The 8,944-nt window shown below is 40.3% G+C and overlaps 1 long non-coding RNA gene across 1 annotated transcript in view; it reads left to right on the top strand.

Moving 5' to 3' along the window:
* The first annotated feature begins 2,018 nt into the window (after positions 1-2,018).
* The window catches only part of LOC139633637 (uncharacterized), a 273,989-nt gene continuing 267,063 nt past the window's right edge, over positions 2,019-8,944 (top strand). The window contains exon 1 of the long non-coding RNA XR_011693793.1: positions 2,019-2,270. This is a non-coding gene — a long non-coding RNA (uncharacterized lncRNA). The remainder of the gene's footprint in view (positions 2,271-8,944) is intronic.

Below are 8,944 nucleotides of genomic sequence, written 5' to 3'. Positions count from 1 at the left end.
TTGACTGAATACGTCCTGACTCTGAAACATGTCACTTACGTCACTGCCGATAACAATGCAGCAGAACAACAAACAATTCAACCTGCTTTGAAAATGAATGTCATCTACTTTGAAATCAACAACAATTGATGCCTCTCAATTAAATCCAGCTTTTTTATTCAGCGTTCCAGTTACGATGCTGTATAGAAGTTTGATTGTAGTGTGACAGGCTGAGTTACAGCATAACAGTATAAGTTGTTGTACAAGCGTACAGGAAGCAGATTGTTTCAGCCCAGTTGCTCTTCAAAAAAGCCTGAAATTGCGGTATTTTCAGTAATTGAGAGAAAAATGACATTGCTGGTTAACTTCTGTTATGAAATGGGAATAGAGTACCCGCTGGTTATAGACGGAAACCTGTCTTTATAGACACTTTGTAGTACATAGCAGATTGTCAGTGTGTGCCTGCTCCCCACCACCAGGCGTCACTATGAGCTAACAAGATTTTAGTGGTGTTGTAACTGATGGAGCCCATTAGATAAATGACTCAACATGTTGTCATTGCTTGGCAAGATAATGATTAAAGCCATAAACATGTTTTGTAATGGCTTACCAGCAAAAGACATGGCAGTGGCTTGCTGAGTTTAAGAAGACTCATCTTGGTGTTTTCACCTCAGGTCATCCACCATCTGACTGGGGCAAATCTGCCTTAGAATCATATCTGAGACAAGGAAATAATACTTGTGGTTAGTTTGATTTCACAGACATATAGTTATAAAGATAGACCATAGGCACCACTGGGACACTTATATTGTATGACTCAGTGATGCTGGTAGCTATGGATACCATTAAGCACCGCAGCCAACACATCCTAACTGTGCAAAAATAATGATACACTCAGGTTACCTTGACTTGAAGCAGGTCACATCTGACTGACACCCACACAGAAGCTCAGACTCAGACTACATTTGGTGGATATGAACCCATGTAATGTATACACAATAATGATGAATCAGTATTCTACATAATCTGTTTGTATAAGTCTTGCATAAACTATAATAAATGTAGCCTAATAGTAAACACACAATATCAAAAATAGTGATATTCCTTTATCACAGCAGACCTTTTGACATGTCACAGTAGGAAAAGCACAATAAGCAATAATAATAAGCATAATAAAATTAATAACAATAACAATGGTTGCATTTCATTTAGCTGCTTCAGTTTCTGGTTTTGTGGCTGTGGACCTAGTGTGATAGTTTAACAGAACAGATGTTTAAGTTCTTAGTAACTGTTAGTTACTAAGTTAGTTAGTACTAGTTAGTTCTTAGTAACAAGTCAAAATGTTGGCTGTGAAATGGGCCTAAACAGATAACATTACATCTAAGAGAAACTTGTTTAATGGGAACTGTCATATAATACTCTGAGACAGGATACACACTGTTGGCATCATTCCTTGTTTATTAATGATTATTTACCCCCCTAACTTGAGGTTTATCAACCATGTTCCCAGTTTTTCTACATACAGAACTTCGCATTGCTACATAACTACATTTCAATATGTACTTCTAAATACCAAAATGACTTATAGGCCTACTGTTATTACATTTCTACACTCCCCAGAGACAGCTGAAATACAAATGCAAAGACAGAACTTCTTCAAAGTTGTCCATTTGTTTTTAGAGCAAACAATAGCATCCCAAACGTAACAAATCTCCTTGCTCCTTTTGTGTACTTCAGGAGAAAAATATGAGACTGACGTAGATAAATGATCACTTATTTTAGTGATACAAGGCTATTCCCTGTGAGTAATAAGCATGTCACTTCCGGCAGCCATCTTGGAAAATATAATCAATTTTGTCCACGCAATCAAACTGAGCGTTTTTTTTTTTTTGTTTGTTTTTTTTTTAACTCTCACTGGACAGAAGAATCATCTGGGTTTGTATTTACCTGAAAACAAATTAGTGTCATTAAATTAAAGAACTTTGCATGATAAGTACAAATTTACCTGACCTCTAACAACCATCTCAGGCTTTGCAGCAGCAGCAGCAGCCGGCAGGTCACACACTCGTCACCTGTTCCGGCGCTGAAGGTTTGTTTTTTTTTTCTTGACACCAGCATCTGCCTGTGACTGGCTGGTGCAGTGGATACTTTCGAAACAATGGACAAAGAGCTCTGGGGAAAAAAAAAAATAAATAAAAAAATAAATCTATAAAGGGGGATTTATGCTGGCACGGTTCAAAAGTTCGGCGTGTGGACGACCTGGTTTTCAAGAGGGGTTAAATCAACAAACAGTAAGTGCGGCTCCATGTTTCTGTGCAGTGCTGTGCTGTTGTGATGTGTCTCTTTAATTTGTGTCATTTAGGCCTGACGCTGTGGTTGATTTCGTCTATGTTTATGTGCGTGTATATTTTTTGTTTGATCAAACGCGTGGTATTAATTACTTGCTCCTAGAATTGCTCATGAATCTGTTCTCTCCTTTGTAAAATAAGTATGGGAAATGTGGAGTCTGTAGAGCTTAATGTGAAAGTTAGACTGGAGCAGCTCTGGATCTCTGAAGGCAGATTTTATTGCAGCACTGTTAGATTAGGCTTGTTTGTAGCTGGGTGTTCCTAATAAACTGGCAAGTGTAGGCCCAGAGTCACTTGAGGCGTCTCCTTTCTGTGTGAGCAAGAAACGTGTTTGAACTGGAACTGTGTCTCCATGGCTGGGATTAGTGGTGTGCATGGTCCTTCGAAACCTTATGTTTGATAAGCCCGGGTTGATTTCATTTTAAGAGTCATTACACTGGTAAATAAATGTACATGGGATTTCTCAGTCGGTGCAGCTGCAGCCATAAACATGTCACATGCATTACACCATCTAATTCTCTTAAGTAATGTCCTCGTGGCATCATTATAAGCCACTTGAAGTCTCTGTTAACTTGCTTTTCTGTGGTCGGCAATGTGGGGTGGTGTATCTTCACTCCATCTGTACACACACTAAACCTGTGCAAGACGGTGTTTGCTTGTGAGACATCATACGGCATTGCCCATAAATATCTTCATCATCTGCCATTTGTTATGTCAGAAAATGTCCAGTCCAGTCCCCTTTGGTTCCTGGCATCATATTTGATATCATCTTCTGCTTCATACACAGAACTTATGGGAGGGAGTTGCTAGAGACCAGTGCTACGTGGAATAAGGACCACAAGATTGTGGTTCACTAGAGTATCATGCACTCGGCATCGCAATTTCAATTTCTTGGGCAGATCATCAGTATAAAGATTAAAAAGAACCGGGGAAGTCGTCTGACACCATTTCTAATCCCAAATATGGCTGAGCTGAGACATTATTGCCCCATTTTTACGTGCATAGTCTGCTGTGCGTACCAGAAAGCCAGAATTCTCATAATACATTTGGAAACCCCTCTTTGACTCAGTTTAACAAACAACTTTCTTTGATTACCATGATCAAAGGCTTTGGAAGCATCAGTAAAACACATGAAATCTGTAGCGCTTTTAGCTCTTTATTTGCTTGCGGTTTCCTTGAAGGCATATATACACAAGTCAGTTCCACGTGTGGCTTTGAAACCAAACTGGTTATCCGCAGAGTCAATGAACTCATGAATTCTTTCTGGCACGGGTCTGTAATTATCTTGCCTGCCTGCTTTACCTGCTTTGACCTTAATGACATTAACAGAACAGGCAGCATTGAGTCTGGTAACAAGCCTTGAATCCTAAAGCCAGTAAAACAAAAAGGAAGGAGAGGTGCTATCCTCATACATACATTTCAAATGTTCGGCAGAAATATGATGCAAACCTTTTTCTTTGTTAGCAGACAGCTTGTTTATAGCTTGGTACACCTCATTGAAACATTACTCTCAGTAGTGTTTGCTGCCTCATGCAAATCACTTTGGACACTGCTGAATACAGGCTGCTGATGCCATAACTCCACCTGTAGTGCAGGTTGGAGATATTTTTGCAGTTGCTCAGAACTCTCTCTTCTTTCTAAAAAATAAATAGCATTTTTTCTCAGCAGCTTCTTAGCCATGTGATCAGCAGTCATAGCCTGTTCACAGAACATATGAAGGAAATGGCACACTTATATCTTGCATGAGTGAACCTCTTATACTCAAGCACAGGCCCTGCGCTGGATCTACCTGCCACAGGACATGGTTAAGTGGCTTCATGGGCTTCAAAAGGATTCCAGCCAGGCCTGATATAATGTGTCTTATTTTGATGCTTGTAGTAGGGCTCACTGCCTTCATACAAAGCATTTACCATTATGCATGGAGCAGATATCTCGCCTATGCATCACATCCTTACAATTACCGTCATTACACACAAGTGCATCTCCAAGTACAACCCCATTTCAAAAAAAAAATTAAATAAAAACAGAATGTGATGATGTGCAAATCATGTAAATCCATATTTAATTGGCGATAGAACAAAGTAGATATATCAAATGTTAAAATACAGAAATTTTATTTTTTTTAATGAAAAATATATACTCAATTTGAGTTTGATGCCAGCAACATGTTTCAAAAAAAAGTTGGGACAGGAGCAACAAAGGACTGAAGAAGTTGTGTAATGCTTAAAAAAAACAAACATAAAACACCTGGTTGAATATCTCACAAGTAATTAGGTTAATGGGCAACAGGTCATTAAGATGATTGGGTATAAAACGAGGCTCCCAGAGAGGCAGAGAGTCTGTGGTTCATAATATAATTTAAATATTCAGAGAATCCGGAGAAATCTCTGTGTGCAAGGCACAAGCCCGAAATCCTGTATGGATGTCGTCTTCAGGTCCTCAGGTGACACTGGATTGAAAACAGACACAATTCTATAGTGGAAATCACTGCATGGGCTCAGGAACACTTCTGAAAACCACTGCCTGTGAACACAGTTCGTTGTTTCATCCACAAATGCAGGTTGAAACTCTACCATGCAAAGAAGAAACCATATCTAAACATGATCCAGAAATGTTGCTGACTTCTCAGGACCTGAGCTCATTTAAGATGGTCTGAGGCGAAGTGGAAAACTGTCCTGTGGTCTGACGAAGCAAACTTTCAAATTCTTTTTGGAAATCATGGATGCCGCACCCTCCGGGCTAAAGAGGAGAGGGACCGTCCAGCTTGTTATCAGTGCACAGTTCAAAAGCCAGCATCTGTTGTGGTGGGGGGGGGGGTGCATTAGTGCCCATGGCTCAGATAGCTTGCACATCTGGGAACGCTCCATTAATGCTGAACGGTATATACAGGTTTTGGAACAACACATGCTGCCATCCAGACATCTTTTTCAGAGAAGGCCTTGCATATTTCAACAAGACAATGCCCTGTTGAGCAGTTGAAATCCTATATCAGATAAGAATGGGACGTTTCACTTTCAAAACTCCAGCAACTGATCTCCTCAGCTCCCTAATGTTTACAGAGTGTTGTTAAAAGAAGAGGTGATGCAGTGATCACATGTGGTAAAGTGGTACAGTGGTAAACATGCCCCTGTCACAACTTTGAAACGTGTTGCTGGCATCAAATTCAAATCCAGTTTATCTGTGCTGTGACTACTTCAGTTCCTGGATAACACAGGTATATGTAACATTTATGGACGTAGCAACAGGTATATGCGCAGTTGTTGCTGGCCCATACAGAACGCTCATACACCCAGATGAAACATGCACATCAGCTGCACTAATATGACAAAAAGTAATAAATAAAAAGTAAAGCATATTCATTGACCTGAGAATATTCAGTGTTACAGATCCACTAAAGGCATCAGAGTTATTGTGGAAATGGTTTGTATATAGTTTAAATTTACACTGCAGATTTATTGGGTCAAAGCTTCTCTTAACGCTCTTAAACAGATTTGTGAATTCTAACCTTAACCCCCTAACTTGGACATCATGAGTCCAATGCTTTTGGGGTGGGGGAAGGCCAAGTGGATTACATTCTTCTACAATAAGACCTTGATTTCATGCAACACTCAGCCCTCTGCATAGCTGATCTAGGCCACGCTACTAAGCAGCCAACTCTGTGATATGCCATTGTGAATCGTGGTCCTTTAAAAATGCATGTTCGCTCTTGGCTCTGTATCTTTAATGAGGTGTGTCTGAAATATTTGATAGCCTTGTGCTCATTTGAAAAACAAATACGTTTATTCTCATTAATATTTGATACGGAAATGAATATATGTAAAACACATACATTAATTAGTCTGTTTTGATCAATTGTCTCTGTCTAATGCAGACCGAATATTTCCGCACACTAACTCCCCACAGGCAACACTGGTGCATATCATTCTCTGGTGCTTCAGAGCAAAACCATTTAATTTTCAAAGTGGGATTTAGCATCTTTTAAGACTATGCACACTCAAAGAAATTATCAATTTTCACTCAGCAGTGAGGCAGATTTGTAAAATGGATGTTGGTCACATTAGAATGTGTTGCTTGAAGGATGAATGAATAGGAATGTGAAAATCACAAATGTGGCATTACAGATAATAATTGTGACAACTAAGAACTGATTTTACCTTGGAGGCCCAGGAACAGGGCCATAGTGTCAACTGAGGTTGCTGAAGTCGGAGAATCTTTAGCAACCAGTGGGGAGTTTATATTCTACAGCTAAAAAACTACCACACACTGTGTATTTTATAGGCCTATTGCAGATGCTGTATGTTTAAATGTATCAACTATCAGGCCGACAAATACTAACAACATTCAGACTATTGGGGGACAAACTATCAACAAAGTGTGACCAACAGTGTTGTGAACAAATATTGTAAATGTAATTATGTTATCGAATATTTAAAAAAAAAGAAAAAAAAAAAAGACAAAAACAAAAAACAGCACTACTACCGCCGTCTGCCTCTCGACTTCTCATGTGTCGCACCGAGTGCACTGCATGAGAGGCAGCAGTCACACGACGTCGGCTTCGCTGATTTGGAAGTCAACTTCAGGCCAAGCTGAAACGAGCGAGTTGCAATTGGAGCAATGTAATGCGCGCCATTTGGAAAGAACTTAGGATTTTGGTAAAATTGTGGAAACTCAAGATGAAGTTATAGGTAAGCTACAGAAGCTACAGTTAGCCTAGCCTACCATTCTAGCAATTGCAACCTGCCTGAGGAACAACTTGAAAATATGCCTCCAGACGTCTCTTGTTGTACTGCTTTGTGATCTTATGGACATAGTGCACAAAAATAGTGTTTTTTTTTATTTGCGTGCCAATTTTGACAGTGCTAGTAACTAAGCTGTTTGTCAAATTGCTAATATCAGAGAAGCCAAATTAGCGTTTGTTGAACTTGAGTGGGTTGTGTTATGTTGGGGCTCAGACTCTTTACCTAAGTGAACTACTCAAAGTTCTGGCTCTGACCCTGCCCCTGGTTTTTGTTTTTCTTTTTACAGGAGCACATGGACTGTGAACATATTGGAACAATAATAGCGTGCTCTCTTTCACCAATGTAAACTCTCACTGTTTAACTACAACAAAGAAAAAACTCCCTCAGCACTCAACGTCCACTGTGCATACACAGTTCAGTCTTTCTGCTTTCAGTGCTTACTTCAGCCAACAAGTTAACTGACATCTTTATTCAGTTTATACTCTTGAACTTGAACTAATTTCCCTTGGGACCTCTGCCTCAACTGCCACATTGAGCTCAGTTTGTCACCTGTGCTTCAAATCCTTGAAGTGCTTCAACTTTGAACTTAATCTTCAGCTTTTTTCAGCACTTACATTTTAACTGCTCATTCAACTTTGTTTCTTTATTATTTAGACTTCAACTGCAACTCGTACTTTTTTGGTATTTCATCAACCTTAAATGTTTGTGATGTTGTATGATTGACCATTGTTCCACTGAAATCTGTTGACCAATGGCCCATATTAAAGACAATACTAATACTAATGACAGTCAAAGTCTTGAGTATTAGCTGTTAGTGGCAGCTGACTTAATGAATTGATTCACTTCTTGGATTTCCTCACGCCAGTAAACACAGCTCTGCAGTACAATGTCCGTGTGCATAGGCTCACACCACCTCTGTTTCTACAGCCAAGCATAAAAGGGCTTTGAGATCAAAAAGTGTAATGTCTCCCCTCCCCACCAGATGGTGATGGAGACCTATATGAACAGCGCAGTAATACATGTAATGACCACTAGAGCGCAGTACCAATACATCCATCCCTCAGATGCCACTGGTGGGCTGCAGTGTTGAGAAGTGTGATGTATTCTCTCTGGCAGCACCTTGGACAGCGCCAATCTGGTGAGTCATTCTGCCACTGTATTCAGGATGTTTGGATTGAGCAGCAGAGGCTGTGCAGTAATTAATAGCCACATATTTACTGTTTGTGCATCAAGGAGAGAGGGAAATTGGAGCCCGTTTAACTTCTCTGTGACTCACTCTTGCCTAACTCAGAAGAGAGACTGCAACAAGGAGAATGTGCTTCTGATTGTACGAACTGAAGCCGATTTCAGGTTGACTTGGCACACGGCATTATTTACATCTTACAAGTTATAAAAACTGCACATTTCTTACAGAGGCTTTCTCTAAAGATGACAGCCAATTTAGTGTTGTTTGTTTGTATCAGAAATGGATGACACAGCTCTCAGATGTCTTGCCAGAATAACGTGGATGCTTATTGAAAAAAAGAGCTGAGCACGTGTGGGGAGTCTTACATTTTGAAAGCTCCTTTTATATGCAAGCAAGCGTTTGGCAAAGAACAGCTTTAAGTGGGTGAATCTTATTGTGCAGTGCTGCTGTCTGCCCTGGGCTCCGTCGCAGGGAGCACAGCCACTGTTGATGAGTGTGAGTGGATGGTGAATGACAGGCCGAGACACTGCCAGTCAATCAGCAGGGTTGTCTGGACCCTCTCCTTCACTCTCTAGGGGATAAGATATGTGTCATTCTCCCATGAGGCATCTCACCATGGCGATGCCTCCATCCTCCCTCTACTGTGCCAAGTCCTCCCCACCCCACTCTGCTTCTCCCTGCTAGTTTCTCTT

The sequence above is a fragment of the Trachinotus anak genome, unplaced genomic scaffold (genome assembly GCF_046630095.1).
Source record: "Trachinotus anak isolate AG129_WGS33_773 ecotype Australia unplaced genomic scaffold, CSIRO_AGI_Tana_v1 ptg000016l, whole genome shotgun sequence".
Taxonomy (NCBI): domain Eukaryota; kingdom Metazoa; phylum Chordata; class Actinopteri; order Carangiformes; family Carangidae; genus Trachinotus; species Trachinotus anak.
The sequence above is the reverse complement of the archived record's forward strand: the minus strand, read 5'-3'. Positions and strand labels throughout refer to the sequence as shown.